The sequence below is a fragment of the Budorcas taxicolor genome, chromosome 5 (assembly GCF_023091745.1).
Source record: "Budorcas taxicolor isolate Tak-1 chromosome 5, Takin1.1, whole genome shotgun sequence".
Taxonomy (NCBI): Eukaryota; Metazoa; Chordata; class Mammalia; order Artiodactyla; family Bovidae; genus Budorcas; species Budorcas taxicolor.
This window is the reverse complement of record NC_068914.1, coordinates 155419344-155441610: the sequence shown is the minus strand read 5'-3', so window position 1 is coordinate 155441610 and position 22267 is coordinate 155419344. Positions and strand designations below refer to the sequence as shown.

Sequence of the window (22267 nt, the reverse complement as noted above, 5' to 3'; positions counted from 1 at the left end):
GTCAGTCACAGGAAGTCCCGCCGCCACGCTGGCCTCGCTTGTATCCCTCCCGTCCCCTCCCTCCTTTTAGTCCGTGGTTCCCGGCCTCCACGAGGCCTCAGATTGGTCAGCACTGCTGTCACTCCTCCAGCGGGCGTGGCGTGGAGGTGGGGCGGGAGGCGGGTGTGGTAGGAGGACCCGCAGCTTCCGTGCCTGAGAGGAGCCGGCCGAGGCCGTGTCTGTGGTGTCCCCGCGGCGGCAGCGGTGAGCGCGACCGTCCCATCCTTCCCACCCGCTCAGCTCCGCTCGCTGCACGCCCTCCGCTCGCGCCGACTTATCCATAGTTCCGCGCGTCCCGGCTGGACGCTGAGCCTCGCGAGGAGACACGCGCGGTTGAGAGCCGGAGCGGGGACCGCCGCGGAGCCCGGGCCGGGAGGAGAGCTAGGCGGTGAGTGAGAGTCCGGGCAGGGGACCCCTCCCCCACCGCAGCCCCGCCCCGAGCATCCTTTCTCCGGGCGACCCCGCCGCGCGCGCCCTCCGGGGGTCCGGCTGTGAGCCGGCCTCGCCCCTCGGCCCCTTCCTCACCGTCGCCCCGCTTCCCCAGGCCGGGGTCGTAGAGCCGGGACGGGCGGCATGGGGGCGCGGGCTGTCGGTGCACCTGTGCGGCTGGGCCGGGCCGCGGGGGTGTGGAGGCACGGAGGTTCCCGCCCCCGTGGCGTCCGGGGCGTTTCGTGACTGCAGGGACCAGGTGTCTGTTGGACGCTTTCTTCTGGGTCTTGTGTAGACCCTTAGGATCCATGTGCAGTTCCCAGGATTCCCAAGCAAGGAAGTCTCACCTGGACTTGTTGATGCCTGTGCGGCTGCCTGAATGCTGCCAGGTGTAAGGGATCTGGCAGATTTGAAACTTTCCCGTCCAACAAAATGTTTGCCAGGACACTTCTAGTATGTTCCCTAGCCTGGCGAGAATGCAGCAGCATCGATCCTCTGTAGTTGCTAGGGCTGGAGTTTTCGAGTCAGCCTCTCAAACCTGCCATTTGCCAGCTGTGTAATCTTGAGCCTCAGTTTCCTCATCTGAAAATTGGGGGTAATAATAGTATCCATCATGGGGTCGTTGTAGGAGTTAAAATGTTTGACACTGCGCTTGCCCACCTTAGTAAAGGCCCAAGCAGTGTTTGTTTTTACGACATTGAGAACCACGATAGACTAGCATGTGTGTGTAAGCACCAGCCCAACTTGGCTTTGTCAGGGTTTCTGTTTTCTCTCTGTTAGGCAGCATAACTAAAGGGCAGTTTGGTGGACAGTTAACTGCTTATTAGCCTATGCTTGGCATGAAGTGTGTGTAGACAGGAATGTGAAATACGTCACTTGACTCTAGCAGTGAAATTACACCTAGCGTCCGGCATATTTACATACTTAAAAATCTATAAGATGTCTGAAATGCGCCCGCCCCCGAGTTGCCGGTTTTTGAGCTCTTTTCAGGGTCTTTTCCACCTGAAGCCAAGGTCTGAAGCAGAATCTCTATTTAAAATAAGTTAAATTTGCGTGTCTTACTTTGGAAGATCCCCCGCAGACTCCACATTTCACTTATGCAGTTTTACTGTTGAAAAGCAGCCACCTCCCAGGGATGAGGTGACAGCCAGCTGGCCCACAGCCCTATGACTGTAGGGTGGGGAACCTTTGGCTGAAAGTTCCTAAGCTAAATTTTGCCTGGTGGTGTTTGCGTTTTTCACAGTGAAGCAAAGGGCTCTATGATCCTCAGTTTCTTAATGAAATGTTTTAGAAAGAAGCGAACCATTACTGCTTTTTTCAAAAACACATGCATAGGAAAAGCGGCTGTAGTATAGTTCCAGCATTTGCTTCAGTTCTTTGCCAGTAACTCTTAAGAAGAGCTCCTGTTTAAAAAGGCTTCCAAAAGCTACATCCATCAGGATACCATTTTTTATTTAGAAGGAAATCATGTGAGAGTGTTCTGTATCGCATACGCCAAAAAGTATTTATTGCAGACTTTCTGAGTCCTTAGTGCTATGTCGAGTGTTATGAGGAAGGGATTCAGAAGCACAGAGGAGCATCTCGGCCCATAAAGGGCAAAAACACAAAGTTTGGTCACCCAGGAGGTGATATGGGTACTGCTTAAGTAGTGACTTCATTCATTCATTCAGTTTTTGTTTCATGCCTGTAACGTGCCAGGTGTTCTTCTAAAAGCTGAGGCTATGAAATGAGTGAGGTGTATGTTCCCTCCTCATGAGGAACTCACAGTCTAGTGGGAGAGACGGAAAGTGACAGATAACTGTAACACACTGACGCAAACCCCAGGTGCAAACCCAGAACTATGTGGGAGAGTCGAGGGACCGTTTCCTTTGGACTTCAAGGAGAGGATGGCCTTTGAGCTGAATCTTTTTTTCATGAGATGAAAGAGAGGAAGATCATTCCAGAGAGGAATAACTAAACTTAAAAACTGACAACTGTTTGGACCATAAGTACAAGCCCTAGGTAAGGGGAAAGAAAACTGACATTCTGCGATGCTCACTACGTGACAGGCATCAAGCTAGGCTTTTAATGCATTGCTTAATCCTCACAGTGATTCTGTGAGGTAGATTTTGCTTCCACTTCAGGATATGGAAACTGAGGCTCAGGGTGTTAAAGAATTTGTCTAAGGTTACACAGTGAGTGACTGAGCCAGGACTGGAATTCCTAACTTAAAAGTGTAGTGAGCTTTTTTTTTCTTTTAACACTCTGTTTTGTTGTAGAAGTACTAAATAATACAATATACTTCAGTTAAAAACTGCTTTCTGTGAAACAAATTCATATTTGAGTTGCTTGGACTTGTATAATGAATATAGGCTATTTAAAAAAAATCAAATGGTATTTATTTTACACTTATAAATGGGATATTTGCTAAAAATCATGAACCATGAAAACATTCAGTAAGAACAGAGAATACGGAGACAGATTTAAGTGGGGGCACTTTAGGAAGTAAACAGGTATGGACTTTTCTTGAGGCTGCAGCTTCAATATTTATTTAAATATAAAAGAAAAACATATGCAGACATACAGCAAATTAAATAGACACGATGAAAGGGGTGAAACAATTTTTGAATATTTAAATTTTACAAAGGGGAAACTAGAATTTTGAAGTCCTGTTAACAAAGGTTGTTGTATTATATTTAGAGAGACCACTATGGCAAGGGCATATACTGGACTGTAAGCTCCATAAGGGCAAGGATGCTTCTTTGTTTTGTTGTCAGCTTCAAGAGCGGTTCTGGGACATAGCAGAAGCTCAGAAGTCTATTTCAGAAGGCCTTTGAGACAGAAAAGGGAGGACATTGATAGAGTACAGATAAAGTACTTTAGGCAAAGGGAATAGTTAACGGATACATTTTGGAAGAAAAGGAACAGTGGACAAAGGGGAATAGTCTGCTGGCACAGTTCAACAAATATGGGCACTGTTTATTTCTAAGGCTTCAGGGAGCTCTGAGAATTAAGAAAACAGTCTATGCTCTTAAGGAGCTTCCAGTGTTAGGGAGTAAGTGTCTGCTGTTAGCTGTCTACTGCTGTCAATTGCCATGTAACAGTTATCCCCAAAGATAGGGCTTAAGATGGCAGTAAACATTTATTACCTCTCACAGGTTCTGTGAGTTAGGAGTTCAGGAGCAGATGGGCTGAGTGGTTTCAGGCTCAGGGGATCTCCAGAGATTGCAGTAATATGTCAGCTGGGTTGCAGTCCTCCAAAGGCTTGACTGAGGCTGGCAGATCCTCCGTCAGGGAGGCTAATCAATATGGCTGGCAAGTTGATGCCAGCTGTGGGGGGAGGTCTCCCTTTCTCTCCACTTTGGCCCCTCCACAGAGCTACTTGCCTGCCCCCCTGGCACGGCCAGTGGCTTCCCCCTGAGCGAGTAATCCAGTAGGCCACGCCGCATCGTCTTTTATGACTTGGCTTCAGTGTGTGACTACATACCATCCTTTCTCCAGCATTCTGCAGGCCACTCGTTGCAGGAAGCAACTACCCAGGGATGTAAATACCAGGAGGTGAGGGTCATTGGGGGTCAGCTTGGAGGCTGGCTGCCATAGTGGGAAGCACAGAAAAAGCTAAGTGTTGGAAGAAAGCACGGGGTGCCGGGTCGGGGAGGGAGAGAGGGAGAGGGGCGGGAGGACTCAGAGGAGGGAGAGATACCTTTGGGTTGATGAGGGAATTGGGAAAGTTTTCATTGTTTGAATAGATAGTTGCAGATGTTCATTGTGTGCCTCCTGCGTGCCTTCCACGTGGTAGGCTCAGCTATGGAGATGGACACTGAATTAGGGCCACCTTTTTAAGTAGCCTAGACCAGCACTGACACTAAGGACAAATATTTGATCTTTATGTATAAGGTGAAGGTGGAGTCATTTTTCTGATGTTGAAGAAAACAGTCGCTTATCAGAGAGATAGACAAGCAGTTAGAGAGTGTGAGTAGTTAAGAGGAAAAATACTAGAGCCAGACCGTCTGGGTTCGAGTCCTGGATCCACCGCTTGCCAGCTCTGTGTGGTACTGTGATATTTCTACTTTATCTTCTCAAGTGACTCACTAACTGAAAAACGGTGATAATAATGATGCCTGCTGTATATTCTGCTCTGAGGATCGAAAACCTTAAATATGCCAAGTCCCTGGAACACCTTTACACGCATCATCATCATCCTGGTTATTTTTTGGCAGTGACACAGAACCGACATGAGTGAATGAGGTTGGAGGCAGAGATGAATGAGTATAAAATGATGTATTCAGAAGGAGGCATTTAGATGTCAGTCACTGCTGCTTCAGCATCACTTTTTCCAGTTCAGATACCTACATCTTGATAGATTTCATTTCGCCAGTTAGAGTGAAAGCAGTGGTTTTATTAGTTGAACTCCACAGGTAAACAAGACCTCAGGAGGTGCGCATTTTGCCCATTAACACATGTTGACTGGGATATTTTCGCAGAAACTAATGCCTGTGGCATTAGTATGTCTCTGGTCAATAATGTGTTAAGGGTATCTCATACCCTCTTGTTGTCCCTCTAAATTCCTAGGCCCTTTGTCTGCAGAATGGGTTTAGTCAGAAGCAGTTCTTAGTTTCACAGGCTTCAAGAGAGCTTAGAGGTGGATCTAGGCCCCAAAGTAAAAATACCTAGAATGAGAACTTTTGTGACTGAGTCACAGAAGAATCTGCAAAATTCTTAAAGTTATTAACTTATCACTTCTGTGAAGAGGAAAGATAAGTGAACTCCATGTTGCTAAAGATGTTGAAGCAGAAATTGGTCGACCTGCCAGGGTGCCTTAGTTAGTTGCTAGTGTTCATTTCTCAGTTGTGTATGACTCTTTGCAAGTCAATGGACTATATAGCCTGTCAGGCTTCTCTGTCCATGGAATTCTCCAGGCAAGAAGACTGGAGTGGGTTGCCATGCCCTCTCCCTAGGGAACTTCCCTGACCCAGGGATTGAACCTGGGTCTCCTGCATTGCAGGCAGATTCTTTACCATCTGAGCCACCAGGGTGCCTTCAGTTCAGTCCTTGGGTGGAGCCAATTGCTTAAGTTGCCTTCAGTTCTGCGGTTCAGTGACTCAAGTCCAACTCGCATTGTTTAGTTGAAGGGAGGCTCTGAGAAATTAAATGATTTGAAGTTCCACAACCGTCTAGTGGCTAAACTGGAGCAGTTCCTCACCGTTTGTTTAAGACAAGCTCACACAGCAATAACAAAAGAATCCTAGGAAGACAGAGTTGTGAAAAAAAATTTCTTTCTTTTCTTCAGATACCGTATTTTTCCTTTTGTGGTATATTTGATTCATTCGCTTCTTCACTTACTCTTGTTAATAAGCATTAAGAAGTCATCCTCTGTATAAATGAGTACAAGTAATCAGTAATTTGGGTAGCTCATTTTAAAATCTGGAGTGTATCCTCTGTTACTGAATTTGAAAACAGGTGGGCTATTTTCAGGTTTTTGACCTCTGAAATTATGAGAATTAAAGGTCAGTTTGGTTTTCTGAAAAATGTTTGTTTTGGTATCAAAATTAAAAGTGAAAGTGAAGTCGCTCAGTCGTGTCCGACTCTTTGCGATCCCATGGACTGTAGCCCACCAGGCTCCCCTGTCCGTGGGATTTTCCGGGGAATAGTACTAGAGTGGATTGCCGTTTCCTTCTCTGGTGGAATCTTCCCAACCCAGGGATTGAACCTGGGTCTCCTGCATTGTAGACAAACGCTTTACGGTCTGAGCCACCAAGGAAGTCAAAAGTATCCCGGGTATAATTTGGAAAAAAAAAAATTCTAAACTTCCTATCCAGAGAGAGTAAAATAATTAGTGAGGTAACATGTCAAGTGTAAGGGCAGGAGCAGAGCTAGATACTAACAGTTAGCAGTTGTGTAACCCTAGACGCACCACCTAACCTTCTGTGACTCGCTTTCCTCATCTGTAAAATGGAGTTAATAATTCTTAACACATGAGGTTGTTATGAGTATGGAGAAATGTAAAGGTGAGTAACAGGACGTGTGCTTTATGAGTCATTGTGTTACCTCATTAATCCTCCCACCAGCTCTGTGAAATAAGTAACAGCACCATTTTGCAGATGACGGTACAGAAGCTTGGAGAGAGAAACTAAATTACCACAGTCAAGATCTGAACTAGGGTCTGTCTGTGAATTAAAGATGGTGACTCCCCCCCATTGTATGTTGTTGTTCAGTTGCCAAGTCCTGTGCCTCCAGTAAATGTTTGTTCCTTTTCCCTTTCTTTTGCATAGTTAGTGAAAGTGTCTATACAGTGAGAATTTTTTATGGTAGTAATCACAGTGTTATAGCTCTTAAAATGTTCTTTGGAATATTCCTTATATGCATTCAATATCTTACTGCCGTTCCTGAAATGGAAAGCTGTAATAGTGACTTCACTTAAGTTGCACAATAAATACTGACTAAATAAGGGCATACCAAAATATTCAAATTTAAATTTTTTGGTCAGTGTTTCAGTATCTTTGTAACTGTAAATGGTGTAACTTAGGCCAGAGTCTCTTAATCGTGGTTAATTTGTACATATTTTCACTACCACAGAATTGACAGGAATGTGGAAATTTGCCCTCTCATACTTTAGGACACGCCATATTGCATGTTGGTATTAGAATGGTGTTATCGTAGTCGAAACTGGCTTTATTGTTGATTTTCTATTTTATTAAATGATGGATATCTTTAAAGTCTTTTAAAATTTGCCACATATATGTTGTCTTGGCTTTTCTCTTTTTTTTTTTTTAAGGTAGAGATGGGGAAAGAATTGAGAAATGAAGAGTTTGGGCTGTTTTCTTTCTTATCCTTGATACGTGTCATAATCACTTTCTGTGAGCAATCACTTGAACCGAAGTTTCCATTCGGGGACCGTTACGTTCTTTAATTCTTACATACCAGTTTAATGCCCTGAGGTCATGCAGTGAAGGCAAAGATGGCGTGGTGTTTTAAATTATATTTTATGGATTCCGCGAATCATTTCGCATCATCTTGTTGCTATTTCCTTTCTCTTCAGATTTTTTTTTTTTCCTGGGCTGGGGGTGTTCAGGGTGTGTGGTCCTGGAATAGGAATAAAGGGAGCCAAGAGTATAATGAGATCATAGGCTAGTAATTTGAAATTAAATAAATTTAAAAATATTTCCTTAGTAGAAGTTCATAGGACGGTGTGGTTCATACGTGTGCTATCTGTCATGAGTCTTTGTATGCGTTGAATCAGTTATTTGTTTAATCATGTTCCTGACTCAGTCACTCTGGAGCGTAATTGACCTCCCCCTCGCCCCTCTTTTGGCTTCACCTGAAAGCTGATTCTGAAGGTGAATCTCGCAGAAACAATATGCGTGGAAACGGTATGGCTTGTAGGATTTGGACAAGCTATTCATGACATTTTATTTTCAACGAGTTTAATAACCTGTTGGGTGCCTAAATAAAACTGAGTTAATTATAGTGTAACCTTTTGTTCTATTTGGAGAGTGTTAAGGGATTTTTGAATACCCTCCAAAATTCACCTTCATCAAGTGAGCTTAGAAAGCTCTTTCTAGAGCAGGAATTCCCAAAACTGTATTTGCATGACAGTTCCTCTTCCTTCTGGCCACTCTCTTTTTTTTTTTTTTTAAAGCCTAGTAGATTTTCCCTGCTGTTTGGAGATAGTAGTGATGCGTGTTAGAGTTGAATGCACCTGTTCTCAACTGCGGCTCTACTGCTCATTGGCTTTGTGGTCTTGGGCAAGGGAATTAATCTTTCTCAATCTCTTGTTTCCTCGTAGGATAGATGTAAGAGGTAAATGAAGTTACGTGTAAAGCATTTAGCACATAATAGGCATTTAATTCTTGTCAGGTTTCATAGCACCCAGGCTTTTTCTTTTGTAGCACAAGTCCCAATTGCAGCTGAGTTGTCGTGTAGTTGCTGTATGTTTCTCTCCTTGTAAACTTCACAAGGCTGTCTCTTCATGGCTCTGTTCCTGGCATGCAGCATAGTGATTGGCAGGGCCTATGATAAATGCTCAGGAAACGCTCGTTGAATGAATGAAAGTGAAGTGGTAACGTTTCTTCTGGTCAATCAGGTCAGAGCTTTGGAGTCATCTTCTCTCTCTTTCCCACTTGACATTCACTCCATTGGCAAATCCTCTTAGCTTCTTCCGTATGCATGATCTGTTCACTTCTTACCACCTCCCTAGTCTGAGCCATCTGTATTACTTTCCTGTGGCTGCTACAACGAATTACCAGAAACGTGGTGTCTTCAAAAGACACTGCATAATTATTTTCTGACAGCTCTGAAGGTCAGATGTCTAAAACCAGTTTCCCTGGGCTGAAATCACGGTGTCAGCTGCAGAGCCGCAGCCCTTCTAGAAGTCTTAGGGGAGTCTGCTCCTCACCTCTCCCAGCTTCTGGTGACTGCTGGCGTTCCTTGGCTTGCGGTGGCATCTCTTCAGTCTTCAGGGCTGGCATTTTCAAGCATTTCTGCATGTCTTCTCCTCTGTTGTCCCATCTCTCGCTGCCCCATTTATAAATAAATTGCATTTAAGTCTCCCCCAGGTAATCCAGGATAATTGCTCCATCATTGTGCAGTTATTTTATGTTTTTTCCCTCAAGATCCTTGGCTGAATCACGGCTGCAAAGATCACCCTCCTTTTCTGACATGTAAGTTCCAGTGTTAGGATATGAAGGATGTGGCTATCTCTTACGGTACTGTTTTCAGTCTACCGCATTCTGCCCTTTGAACCTCAAAGATTCATATTTGTCCCACAAGCAAGATACATTCATCCCATTCAGACATAGCAGAGTCTCAACCCATTGCAGCATCAAGTCCAGAATCTCATCTAAATATCATCAGCTCAAAAGTCCAAAATCTCATCATCTAAATCAGGTGGAGGTGAGACTCTGGGTGTGATCCATCTTGGGGAAGAATTTCTATCTTTGGGCCTGGGAAACTAGAAAACGAGTTATGTGTTCCCAAAATACAGCGGTGGGACATGCAAAATATGACTGTCATGGACATCCCCAAATCCAGAAAGGAGGAGATACAAGAAATAAGTGTGTCACTGGTCCCAGGCAGTTTCAGAATTCAGCAGGGAAAATTTCTCAGGTTGTAATGCCTGGAAGTAATCTTCTGTGGCTAGGGACCCTGCCCTCTGGGCCTGTGGCTCTGGCTTCTGGGCCCAAGTCTCAGTTCTTTGAGTTATCCTTACTTTTTCTTGAAGGGTAAGTAGCGCATGTTTTCAGCTGAGTTGTTTTATTAGTAGTTAAATTGCCTGTAGAATTTTGGTAGTCTGACAGTCTTTCTTTTACTTTATTCTCTTTCTGCCCCTTTCAGGCCAGGCTGGCAGTGTTTCTGCTGATAAAACATTCTCAGAAACCTTTTGAGTCTCCTGTGTATATCTCAGGGATTCTTGTCATTAGACAAGAAGGTCCTCCCGTCTCATATTGCTTCCTAGCTTCTGCTTAGGTGGTTGGGTGAGGGGTCCCTGAGTCACATGTGTAATCTTTCAGCACTAATGAAAGGTTGTCCAGACACACTCTTGGCTTTTCTCCATAGCAGTGCTTTCTTAATTGAGTGTCTCCTAATTTTAGCATTTTTGTGATCTAGACAAGCTGAGAATTTCCCAAATCATCATGTCCTGGTTTCTTTTAACATTTCGCCCATCTGTTTATCTTTCCTCTTGCCTTTTGCCATAAGCAACAAGAAAAAACCAGGTCTCACCTTCAGCTTGTTGCTTGAAAATCTCCTTAGCTAAATACTGAAGTTCATTGCTTATCCTTGATAAATATCCAACTTCTTTTCACGCAACTCCTGGACAGAATTCACATAAGGTTTTTTTTTTTTTTTTGCCACTATCTAAAAAGGATTATTTTCCCTTCGGTTCTTAATAATGTTCCTCATTTTCTTCTGAGCTCTTACCAGAAGCACCTTTAATGTTTGTTTTTTACCAGCTTTCTGTTTATGGTAACATATGTATTCTCTTAAATGAGATAGACTTTATCTGTTGTGCTTCTCATTTCCTCCTGAGCTCTTACAGGAGTGTTTTCGGCATCCATATTTCTATGAACAATCTGTTTAAGACAATCTAGGCTCAGATGGAGAAGGCGATGGCACCCCACTCCAGTACTCTCGCCTGGAAACCCATGGACGGAGGGGCCTAGTGGGCTGCAGTCCATGGGGTCGCTAAAAGTTGGACACGACTGAGCGACTTCACTTTCACTTTTCACTTTCATGCATTGGAGAAGGAAATGGCAACCCACTCCAGTGTTCTTGCCTGAAGAATTCCTGGGATGGAGGAGCCTGGTAGGCTGCTGTCTCTGGGGTCACACAGAGTTGGACACGACTGAGCGACTTAGCAGCAGCAGCAGCAAGCTCTTTAAATTAGCTTCTCAGAATCTTTCCAGCTTCCATGTAGTGTTCAGTTTCAAAGTCCCATTCCATATTTTAAAGAATTCGTTATAGCAGCACCCTACTTCAAGATACCAAAGTCTGTATCAGTCATTGTTCAACCAGAGAAACAGAACCAGTAGGAGATTAAGGGATTTACTGTAAGGATTTATTCCTTACATGGTTGTGGTGGCTGGCTAGGCGACTGAAACATTCATAGGCTAGACTGTCAAGAAGGACAGATTGGAACTTTCAGCAGAAACTGAAGTTGGTATCCACAGGTGAAATTTCTCCTTCTGAGAAACCTGCTCTTAAGGCCTTTTACCTGATAGATTTAGGCCCACCTGGATCCATCTAGAATAATCTCCTTTCCTTAAAGTCAACTGATTATGAATGTTAATCACATTTGCAAAATACCTTCAAAAGCAACACTTAGATTGGTGTTTGAATAACTGGGGACCTTAGCCTAACCAAGCAGACACATTTTTAGACCGTCATGTATAAAAAGGCCACTTCACTCCCATAGCCCAGGCATTCCCGATTTCCCTTACCCTGCTTCACTTGCTCCGCAGAACTGTTCACCCCGCGGCGTCTGTTGTCTGTCTCCTGCCACTAGAGATAGTCTCTACAAGGGCAGCTACTTTGTTTTGTTTATTGTTGTTTCCTAAGTACCATCAATACTTGGCATGTAGTAGGTGCTTCATAAATATTTTTTGAATGAAAAAGTGAAGGAATGGATATCTTCATTTATATTTTCCCTCTCGTGGTATTTAACATAGTTGATCACTTTCTTTCTTGAACCATTTTCTATTCCTGCTATGACATTATTCGGGCTTCCCTGGTGGCTCAGCGGTAAAGAATGTACGCCAGCCAGTGCAGGAGACCCTGGTTTGATCCCTGGGTGGTTAAGATCCCTTGGAGAAGGAAATGGCCACCCACTCCAGTATTCTTGCCTGGGAAAGCCCATGGACATAGGCGCCTGGGGGGCTACTAGTTCTTCACCTAATACCTTATCCCTTCTTTCTACCTCTCCTGCAATAGTTTCTCAGCCTCTTGCTAGCTCTCCTTCACCCTGACCCGAGTGTGGGATTTTCTCAGGACTCTGGCTCAAACCCTCAAACCTCTTACTCTCTCCATAAGAGATCTTATCTAGTTCCATAGCTTTAAATACCAGCTATATGCTGATGATCCCCAAATGTGTCTATCTTTTCTAATACAAATCACTTTGCCACTTCTACTGGGATGTCTCATAGATATCTCAAATTTACATTTCAAACTAAACTTTTAACCTTCGTTTCCTCTTGTTAGAGTTGTTCCTACTCCAGTGTTCTCCATTTCCGTGAATGGTGCTTCTGTCTACATAAGTTTCATAAGCCAGAATTCAGAAGGGTCATCTCTGACATATTCTTGTATCCTTTCATCCATTCCATCATCAATTTCTATTAATAATCACTCTATAAATATTATTTGTCAGCTTCTCAGTTCTTCTACTGAAGCCACTCTAGTCCAAGCCATGCCCTTTCCAGGACCACTTCAATAAATTCTTGGCTAATTTTCCTGCTCATATTCTTCCCTCTAACCATAATCATTTCTCCACACCGAAGCCCAAGTTTCAAATACAGGTCTAATCATATCACCAGTCCTTGTTCCCTAGCCTTTCTCTGTCTATAGGTTCCAAGCAGATAGCTTATATGAATGGAATCGGATAGGTCAGAGGTTTTATATGGAACAGTAGGAACTACTGCAGTTGGAGAGAAGACCGTGCCCTGTCTAGAGAGGGCAGCTGGTACTCAGTGTTGATTTATTGTTGGGATTTGGGAAATACAGATCCAGAGTTGCTGATCTTCTGATTTTTTTCCCCGGGGAGCCAGAAGTCTGGATTTTTTTTAATTGTGAATTTTCTCTGTATTAAAATGTTGACAACCAGTTTGAATTGAAAAATTTTCTATACTTAGGAATACATTTAATGAAAAATATAAAAAAACTTCTACATTGAAAATTATAAAACATGGCTGAGAAAAATTAAAGAAGACTCAAGTAAGTGGAGATGTACTATGTTAATGGTTTGAAAGACCCAGTGTTGTTAAACAGTCCAGTAGTCCCAAAATAATCTGTTAAGATGCAGTGTGTTTACAGACTAAATTCCTGAAGTCTTCTTTTCTTGGGGTGTGTGTGGGAATTGACATGCTGAATCTAAAATACGTGAAACTGTGAAGAATTTACAGTAGCCAAACTATTTAGAAGTGGGAGAATAAACCTAGAGGACTTAAATTACCTGATTTTAGGACTTCCTGTATAACTAGAGTAATCAAGACACTGCTGCTGCTGCTAAGTCGCTTCAGTCGTGTCCGACTCTGTGCGACCCCATAGATGGCAGCCCACCAGGCTCCCCCGTCCCTGGGATTCTCCGGGGAAGAACACTGGAGTGGGTTGCCATTTCCTTCTCCAATGCATGAAAATGAGAAGTGAAAGTGAAGTCGCTCAGTCGTGTCCGACTCTTAGCAACCCCATGGACTGCAGCCCACGAGGTTCCTCTGTCCGTGGGATTTTCCAGGCGAGAGTACTGGAGTGGGGTGCCATTGCCTTCTCCGAATCAAGACACTGTGGTATTGTTATTACAAAACATGTTGATCGTTGACCACAGTAGAGTCTTGAAAGGGACATATATGATCAGTTGATTTTTCAGCAAAGGCCAAAACATAATTCAGCGGGGAAAGGATAGTCTTGTCAACAAATGTTGCTCGAACAGTTGGAGGGATATTTGTATGTTAAGAAATGTCTTAATCCCTATCTGACACTATGCAGAAGGATTAATTTGAAGTGACTCATAAACCTAAGTATACAAACTGAAGCCATAAAATGTATAGGCAAAATTATAAGAGAAGATCTTTGTGGCCTTGAAAAAAGCAAAGTTTGTTTTAGGACCCAGAAAGCTCTAACCAACCATAGAAGAAAAAAACTGGTAAGTCAGACCTTCATCAAAAGTAAAAGTTTCTGTTCTACAAAATACGTTGTAAGAAAATGAAAAGGTAAATCACAGACTGGAAGGAAATATTACAGACACACACACCTATGACTTAAGTCCAGAATATATAAAACATTTTAAAATTCAGTAATGTAACAAATGGCCCAGTTAAAAATGAGCAGAAGTTTGAATAGACCCTTCACAGAGGAAAATATATTTGAATGTCTGAAAGCATATGAATAGGTGCCCAACATCATTAGTTACCAGGGGGGGAAAAAATTAAAAACACAGTGAGATACCACTTCATACCCACAAGGATAGCTAAAAAAAAAAAAAAAAAAAAAAAAAAAAATTCCAAGTATTGGTGAGGATTTGAAAAGCTAATGTCAATCTATGTTGCTGGTGGGAGCGTGAAATGGTACAACCACTTTGGAAGACAACTGGTCAGTTTCTCCTAAAGTTAAACACGTACTTACCATGAAACCCAGCCATCCTGCACTTTGGTGTTTATTAAAGAGAAATGAAACCATATTCACAGAAAGACACATTAATTTCCATAGTACCTAATAGCCAAAAAACTGGAAACAGTCCAAATGCCATAATCGGAAGGTCAATAGATAAACCAATAGATAAAACAGTGGATTATCAGTTTATGCAACAGTGTGAATGAATCTCAAAAACATGTTGAGTGAAAGTAAGAGATGAAAGAGAACTTACTGTATGGTTTCATTTATATTGAAGTTTTAGAATAGGTGACACTAATTTATACTAAGGAAAGTGAGGCCAGTGGCTGGCCTGGTGATGAGTGTGGACACTGACTGCAGAATGGCATGAGGGGCGATGGGAATGTTTTTTCTTGCTCAGGCGTGGTGACAGCACACTAGTCTACATCTGTCAGAACTCACTGACCTTCTTGGAAATGCACACTTCACATGTGTGCATTGCATTGTGAGTAAGTTACGCCTCAGCGTTTATTTAAAATATACTGCACAGGTCAACACTCTGGACTAGACAAAAGTTGTTTGCCTGCCAAATTTGGTTGAGGTCAGCCAGTTTCTAACAGCTGATCTATACCCCCACCCACACGTACACTGCAGGGGTGCCTGGCCTGTAGGAGGCCTTCAGATTTCTGTTTAATGAGTTGCAGCTCTGTCGTAAGAAGATATCCCATCCTCATCCTCCTGCAGTTTCTGACTCCAGTCATTATTATGAAGTTAAGTGGCCTTTCCTGGCCAAAGTACCTTGAGGACAGATCATATGTATATGTATATGTGTATATATGAAAATGACGTTTGGCACAAAAGCAGAGACTGGATAAGCTCTTCTTGCTTAGAATCTGTTTCAGCTTCTGTTTCTTTGTCTTGAGCATTTACACTCTGCCTGCAGTGCAGAAGATGCAGGTTTGACCCCTGGGTCGGGAAGATCCCCTGGAGAAGGAAATGGCAACCCACTCCACTATTCTTGCCTGGGAAATCCCGTGGACAGAGGAGCGTGGCGGGCTACAGTCCATGGGGTTGCAGAAAAGTCGGACACGACTTAGTGACTAAACAACAAAGCAGAATTATTACATGTTTTTTCAACCAGAACTTTAAAAAGCACTAGTTATCATTCTGTTCTGATAATTGGTACCTTCCTTTGATAGTGCTGCTCTGAATTTTTGAGTAACTTCCTCCCCTTCCCTAAACTATGTCCTTGGCCATTTTAAAAGTTAGCCTGAGGCTTAACTTTACAGAAAAACTTTCCTTGATCAGTACAGCCTCAAACTTGTTTTCAGACTCGCCTCTCCCTGTAGTACCCTCTTATTACTTCTCTTTCTTTTTTTTTTGGCCAAGTCATGTGCAGGATATTAGTTCCCTGACCAGGGATCGAACCCATGCCCCCTGTGCCGAGTCCTACCTCTGGACTTCCAGGGAATTTCACATTTCTCTCTCTCTTTTTTTGTTACTTAACATTTCTTTTTTTCACCAAGACCTTTTCTTCCTGTTGACATTGTAGTTCACTTGAGAGTGGGGAGGGGTAGCTGTACTATTTTCTCTGTGTATCTAAGATCTGTACCAAGTGAGTTTAATAACTAAAACAAAGAATATTGACAGTACATTCTACTATGAAGGTAAATAATGTGCAACTCAAAGCCACTTCTAATGGTTAGAAGTACAGTACTTTAGATAACTGGACCTAGGTCTTTTCTCCACCTTTTCTTGGCATAAGCCCCTGGAAAGGAAGCCAGGGAGATTAAGAGTTGCCTCTATCTGATAATAGCCCAGAAACTTAAGAGGAGGCAGTTCCCACAGCAGCAGTCTGAGTCCAGTAAGAGAGCTTAATGAACTGCCTGTACCTGTACAATTATAAGAGTTTGTCTCTGTGCTAAGATATCAGAGGAACTGATGAAAAGAAAGTTAATAGGAATATGAGAATGAGGAAAAAAGAAGTGGGGATTGAAATTGCGTAGTGTGTAATCCTGATAGTTCCAGTTCTAGTTCAGTCGCTCAGTCAGGTCCGACTCTTGGCGGCACCATGAACCAAAGCACACCAGGCCTCCCTGGTGTTCCAACTCCCAGAGTTCCCTCAAACACATGTCCATTGAGTCAGTGATGCCATCCAACCATCTCATCCTCTCTCATCCCCTTCTCCTCCTGCCCTCAATCTTTCCCAGCATCAGGGTCTTTTCCAGTGAGTCAGCTCTTCGTATCAGGTGACCAAAGTATTGGAGTTTCAGCTTCAGCATCAGTCCTTCCAATGAATATTCAGGACCGATTTCCTTTAGGATGGACTGGTTGGATCTCCTTGCATCCAAGGGACTTTCAAGAGTCTCCTCCAACACCACAGTTCAAAAGCATCAGTTCTTCAGCACTCAGCTTTCTTTATAGTCCAACTCTCACATCCATATATGACCACTGGAAAAATCATAGCCTTGATTAGACGGACCTTTGTTGACAAAGTAATGTCTCTGCTTTTCAGTATGCTGTGTAGGTTGGTCATAACTTTCCTTCCAAGGAGTAAGTGTCTTTTAATTTCATGGCTGCAGTCACCATCTGCAGTGATTTTGGAGCCCAGAAAAATAAAGTCTGACACTCTTTCCACTGTTTCCCCATCCATTTGCCATGAAGTGATGGGACCGGATGCCATGATCTTTGTTTTCTGAATGTTGAGCTTTAAGCCAACTTTTTCACTCTCCTCTTTCACTTTTATCAAGAGGCTTTTAGTTCCTTTTCACTTTCTGCCATAAGGGTGGTGTCACCTGCATATCTGAGGTTATTAATATTTCTCCCAGCAATCTTGATTCCAGCTTGTGCTTCTTCCAGCCCAGCATTTCTCATGATGTACTCTGCATATAAGTTAAAAAAGCAGGGTGACAATATGCAGCCTTGACGTACTCCTTTTCCTATTTGGAACCAGTCTGTTGTTCCATGTCCAGTTCTGCTTCCTGACCTGCATACAGGTTTCTCAGGAGGCAGGTTGGGTAGTCTGGTATTCCTATCTCTTTCAGAATTTTCCACAGTGTGTTGTGATCCATGCAGTCAAAGGCTTTGGCATAGTCAATGAAGCAGAAATAGATGTTTTTCTGGAACTCTTGCTTTTTCGATGATCCAGCGGATGTTGGCAATTTGATCTCTGATTCCTCTGCTTTTTCTAAATCCAGCTTGAACATCTGGAAGTTCACGGTTCACGTATTGCTGAAGCGTGGCTTGGAGAATTTTAAGCATTACTTTACTAGCGTGTGAGATGAGTGCAATTCTGCGGTGGTTTGAGCATTCTTTGGCACTGCCTTTCTTTGGGATTGGAATGAAAACTGACCTTTTCCAGTCCTGTGGCCACTGCTGAGTTTTCCAAATTTCCTGGCATATTGACTGCAGCACTTTTACAACATATCTTTCAGGATCTGAAATAGCTCAACTGGAATTCCATCCCCTCCACTAGCTTTGTTCGTAGTGATGCTTCCTAAGGCCCACTTTACTTCACATTCCAGGATGTCTGGCTCTAGGTGAGTGATCACACCTTCGTGATTATCTGGGTCATGAAGATCTTTTTTGTACAGTTCTTCTGTGTATTCTTACCACCTCTTCTTAATATCTTCTGCTTCTGTTAGGTCCCTACCATTTCTATCCTTTATTGAGCCCATCCTTGCATGAAATGTTCCCTTGGTGTCTAATTTTCTTGAAGAGATCTCTAGTCTTTCCCATTCTATTATTTTCGTCTATTTCTTTGCATTGATGCTGAGGAAGGCTTTCTTATCTCTCCTTGCTATTCTTTGGAACTCTCCATTCAAATAGGTATGTCTTTCCTTTTCTCCTTTGCTTTTCTCTTCCCTTCTTTTCACAGCTATTTGTAAGGCCTCCTCAGACAGCCATTTTGCCTTTTTGCATTTCTTGGGGATGGTCTTGATCCCTGTCTCCTGTACAATGTCACGAACCTCCGTCCATAGATCATCCGGCTCTCTATCTATCAGATCTAGTCGCTTAAATCAATTTCTCACTTCCACTGTATAGTCATAAGGGATTTGATTTAGGTCATACCTGAATGGTCTAGTGGTTTTCTCCACTTTCTTCAATTTAATTGTGAATTTGGCAATAAGGAGTTCATGATCTGAGCCACAGTCAGCTCCTGGTCTTGTTTTTGTTGACTGAATAGAGCTTCTCCATCTTTGACTGCAAAGAATATAATCAGTCTCATTTCAGTGTCTCAGTTCAGTTCAGTCGCTCATTCGTTTCTGACTCTTTGCGACCCCATGAATCGCAGCACGCCAGGCCTCCCTGTCCATCACCAACTCCCGGAGTTCACTCAGACTCACGACTATCGAGTCAGTGATGCCATCCAGCCATCTCATCCTCGGTTGTCCCCTTCTCCTCCTGCCCCCAATCCCTCCCAGCATCAGAGTCTTTTCCAACGAGTCAACTCTTCGCATGAGGTGGCCAAAGTATTGGAGCTTCAGCTTCAGCATCATTCCTTCCAAAGAACACCCAGGGCTAATCTCCTTCAAAATGGACTGGTTGGATCTCCTTGCAGTCCAAGGGACTCTCAAGAGTCTTCTCCAACACCACAGTTCAAAAGCATCAATAGCATCAATTATTCGGCACTCAGCTTTCTTTATAGTCCAACTCTCACATCCATACATGACTACTGGAAAAACCATAGCCTTGACTAGATGGACCTTAGTCGGCAAAGTAATGTCTCAGCTTTTGAATATACTATCTAGGTTGGTCCATGTGTAGAGTTTTCTCTTGTGTTGTTGGGAGAGGGTGTTTGCTATGACCAGTGTATTCTCTTGGCAAAACTCTATTAGCCTTTGCCCTGCTTCATTTTGTACTCCAAAGCCAAATTTGCCTGTTACTCCAGGTGTTTCTTGACTTCCTACTTTTGCATTCCAGTCCCCTATAATGAAAAGGACATCTTTTTTGGGTGTTAGTTCTAGAAGGTCTTGTAGGTCTTCATAGAACTTCAGCTTCTTCAGCATTGCTGGTTGGGGCATAGACTTGGATTATTGTGATATTGAATGGTTTGCCTTGGAAATGAACAGAGATCATTCTGTTGTTTTTGAGATTGCATCCAAGTACTGCATTTCAGACTCTTTTGTTAACTGTGATGCCTACTTCATTTCTTCTAAGGGATTCCTGCCCACAGTAGTAGATATAATGGTCATCTGAGTTAAATTTCCTCATTCCAGTCCATCTTAGTTCGCTGAATCCTAGAATGTTAATGTTCACCCTTGCCATCTCCTGTTTGACTACTTCCAATTTGCCTTGATTCATGGACCTAACATTCCAAGTTCCTATGCAATATTGCTCTTTACAGCATCGAACCTTGCTTCTATCATCAGTCCCATCCACAGCTGGGTGGTGTTTTTGCTTTGGCTCCATCCCTTCATTCCTTCTCGAGTTATTTCTCTACTGATCTCCAGTAGCATATTGGGCACTTACTGACCTGGGGAGTTCATCTTTCAGTGTCCTATCTTTTTGCCTTTTCATACTGTTCATGGGGTTCTCAAGGCAAGAATACTGAAGTGGTTTGCGCTTCCCTTCTCCAGTGGACCACATTCTGTCAGACCTCTCTACCATTTTAATTTGGAAAGATCTGTTATGCTTGTTTTCTGCGTATGCCTGTGCTAGAATTAGTGTCATGCTAAAGAAAGAGGACAGTGGTTTATCTGCTTTTCAGAATATATTGTTTCAAATCCCTATTATGTTTTAAGGACTCAGAATCTTGTTTAGTTACTTCACTATCTAAGATTAAATTTGCTTTCTTTGTAGATTCCCACCAACAGTTCACAAGCATTCCAGTTTATCTACATCCTTACCAATGCTTGTTATTTTCTGTTTTTGTTTTGTTTTTTTAGTAGATATCCTAATGGCATCTCTGAGATGGTAGTCTTTTTACATATTTAGTGTTTTCATATATGATTGGTGGCATAATGTTGCCTCTGTAGTTATTATCACATTACTGTTCTTCCATAGCACTTATCAGTCATACGTGCAGTGCTTTATTTTTTTGTTTTTTAGTCGTTACCATAAGCGCAGGGACCTTGTCTGTCTGCATCACTAGTATCTCTAGGGCTGAGACAGAACTTGATCCCTTAGAGTTGCTTAGCGAGTATTTGATGAATGAATGAATGGAAAGTAGAGAGGCATAGTATAGTGGTTGAAACCAAAGACTTTGGCATCAGACAGACTTGGGTTTGAATCCTGGTTTCCTTATTTATAAAATGGTTTGATAGTGCCTTCCTCATAGGATTGTGGTGAGATTAAATGAGATCACATATGTGAAACCCTTAGTGCTGCCCCTGGGACATTGTAATTATCTGATAAGTGGCAGCTTTTATTAGTAGAGAGAGGTCAGCTGGCCAGCAGGGCATCAGTAGGCTTGGGACTTTAAAAAAACCTCATTTTTTCACTAATTAGCTGTGTAATATTGAACAAGTTTTCTAACATCTTTGAATTTTTTCCCTCTGTAAGAGCATTAAGGTAGATGACCCCTAAAAAGCCCTTCTGTGATTTCATTTGATCCTTACATTTATCACGATGTTCATTCCAGCAGTCGTTACCATTTCACACTGTCTCAACTTCAATTAGGGTAGGAGGTTGTTAATCTCGGTCTGAATCTCAGAAGCGTCTAAATGATAGAATTAATTTCAAAGAATGTTTTATAGAGAAGATCATCCCATTTCAAAAGTTAAACCATTAAAATAGTTGAAGACGCATTTGCCCCTGCATGAGGTGTTTAGTAGTGATCTAATACACCAGGTTGCTTGTGAGCACTCCGGGATCACAGACATGGAGGAATGCAGATCGTAATGTAGATTGCAGTGACAGTTTGGTGGTTTTGCTGGGTTGTGTTGCACTCGACTCTTAGCCCTGTGTTAAAGATACCTTTTTGTCCATTGCTCTGCTGCTGACTGATGGAATAAATAAAATCATTTTTAAGAGAAGGCTTTCAACTTGTAGCTCAGTAGGTAAAGAATCTGCCTGCACTGCAGGAGACCCGGATTTGATCCCTGGGTTGGGAAGATCCCCTGGAGAAGGAAATGGCAACCCACTCCAGTATCCTTGCCTAGAAAATCTCATGGACAGAAGAGCCTGGTGGGCTGCAGTCCATGGGATCGCAAAGAGTCGGACACGACTGAGCAACTAATACTAACACTAACTTTGACTTCTGAAATGTTGCTGGCTGTGTCCCTGTTTTTCTTAGCAAATATGGGCCCAGATATTTAAACTCAGTCTGGCTGGATTTGAGAGGAAGAGAATTTCATTAGTTTTCCCAACTAAGTAAGATGGTATGACTCCATCCAGCAGTTGTGTTTGTTTGTTTTTTTTTGTACAAATGCTTCAGAGCAGAGAATGGAAGAAGCTTGTTTTTTGTCGAGCGTTTTATGCTAGCTGCTGTTTGGTGCTTTCACGTGTGCTGTCTCATTCTGTTTGTTGATGGAATAGTGTTGCTCAGTGTCACCACCCTAATCACTTATAGGCAGTCCTGCAATGGTCCTTTTTTGTGAGCCCCTATAAGCTTTTCTTAGGGAGTCACTGCTGCTAACCCCAAGAAAGTATCAGTATATGCTGCCTTCAAGGAGAAGCTCTTTTGGTTTCATTAAAGACAAATAACCTGGATAACTTTTGCCATCAAACTCCCTGGTCTCTTCAGAGGTGCTTTCTGGTGGTCTGCCAGTAGGAATCCTAAACACTTTCCTCGCTGAAGAAATAGTACAGTTGGTGATTAGACCCCCCAGGTGAAACACACACACGTATGTATAAACTTCCTTATCTGTTAGTACATCAGTCATGTGGAAGACGTTCTGTGATTTAGATCTCTGCTTAAACATTTGTTTAATGTAGGGGCCATGGAAGCCACTTAATAGCTGTGTGACCCTGAGCTAGTACCACTTTCTCTGCGCTTGTGTCCTCGTCAGTTAGAGGGGGATAGAATTCTCTTGTAGGAATGACGTCAAGAGGAGTGACGTACCATAGGTGAAGCCCCACAGAT

At 42.8% G+C, this 22267-nt stretch overlaps 1 protein-coding gene across 2 annotated transcripts in view; it reads left to right on the top strand.

The window, feature by feature from the left end:
- The first annotated feature begins 211 nt into the window (after window positions 1-211).
- The window catches only part of MRTFA (myocardin related transcription factor A), a 203811-nt gene continuing 181755 nt past the window's right edge, over window positions 212-22267 (top strand). For both annotated transcript variants that reach the window (XM_052641223.1, XM_052641221.1), the window contains exon 1: window positions 212-427. The gene's annotated coding sequence lies outside the window, so the exon portion shown is untranslated. The remainder of the gene's footprint in view (window positions 428-22267) is intronic.